Source organism: Meleagris gallopavo, unplaced genomic scaffold (assembly GCF_000146605.3).
Source record: "Meleagris gallopavo isolate NT-WF06-2002-E0010 breed Aviagen turkey brand Nicholas breeding stock unplaced genomic scaffold, Turkey_5.1 ChrUn_random_7180001854432, whole genome shotgun sequence".
NCBI classification, from domain to species: Eukaryota; Metazoa; Chordata; class Aves; order Galliformes; family Phasianidae; genus Meleagris; species Meleagris gallopavo.
In genome coordinates, this window is record NW_011120859.1 from 1 (window position 1) to 905 (window position 905).

The window sequence follows — 905 nt, forward strand, 5'->3', positions numbered from 1 at the left end:
CCCCGCTGCAGAGCCAGTTGTTGCGCCTGCTTTTGCAGCAGCGCTTAGCAATCGGCCCCACTAATATTGATGGTAATATACCAAAAATCCCGATTGTTTTAAATGATTGCTTTTAATTAAAAGACAGCCTCGCAGCTAATGCTGTGAATCTGGATCGCTGGACTGTGAGACATTTCTGGCAGTGAAGTCCCTCTCTGTACCACTGGTTTTGTAGCAGTCGCTGTGAGGTTTGCCTTGCTCTCCCTCTGGGTTCTCTGAACGCGTCCCTTCCTGACCTTGCGCTTGTCACTGGGGAAAGCCCCTCACAACCTTTCCTCCTCGCCTTTAGACCGGACCTAAGGAAGAAGTCTGTTACGATAAGGGTGGCGCTGGACCAGGGACACTGTGGGACCCCGGGGGTCTCTGGAGCCCCGAGCACTGGGGACGGATGGGCTGGAGGGCGCCATCCCTGCCCCGTTCCAGGGGGACCGTTGCCACCCCAGAGCTTCCCTCGTGCTTTGTGGGGCCGTGCCGAGGAGGAGGGTCTCGAGGGCTCCTCGGGGCAGCTCAGGGGCACCGTGCACACGGGACGGGGGCCGTGGCTGCCGCCCCCGGGGGACCCGCGTCCTGCCCTGGGCTGCTGCCAGCCCTTCTCCTGGCCCGAATCCCGGGGCCCAGACCCTGCTGGGACAAGGCTTCTCCTCGGTCGGTGACACCTTCGGACAGCCTCCGCTGAGCGGCGGAGTCCACCGAAGGAAGCGAAGGCCCGGACGATCTGCGACATCGTGCAGTGAGCAGCCAAGGCCCCGGCGAAGTCCCGCTCCGTGCGTCCGCGTCCTTGTCGCCGCGCTCAGCAGGGCCGGCTCGTGTCCGTCCCTGCCTGGCAGAGGCCGCCCCGAAGTGCCGGGAGGGGTCCCCGGCCCCGC

At 64.0% G+C, this 905-nt stretch overlaps 1 long non-coding RNA gene across 1 annotated transcript; it reads right to left on the bottom strand.

Annotated features, from left to right (window-relative positions):
• Positions 1 to 93: 93 nt before the first annotated feature.
• Positions 94 to 877, bottom strand: LOC109364405. Its single transcript, XR_002110365.2, has 2 exons — positions 696 to 877; positions 94 to 335 (listed from the first exon to the last, which is right to left on the bottom strand). It is a non-coding gene; the product is annotated as an uncharacterized LOC109364405 (long non-coding RNA).
• Between the last annotated feature and the right edge of the window lie 28 nt (positions 878 to 905).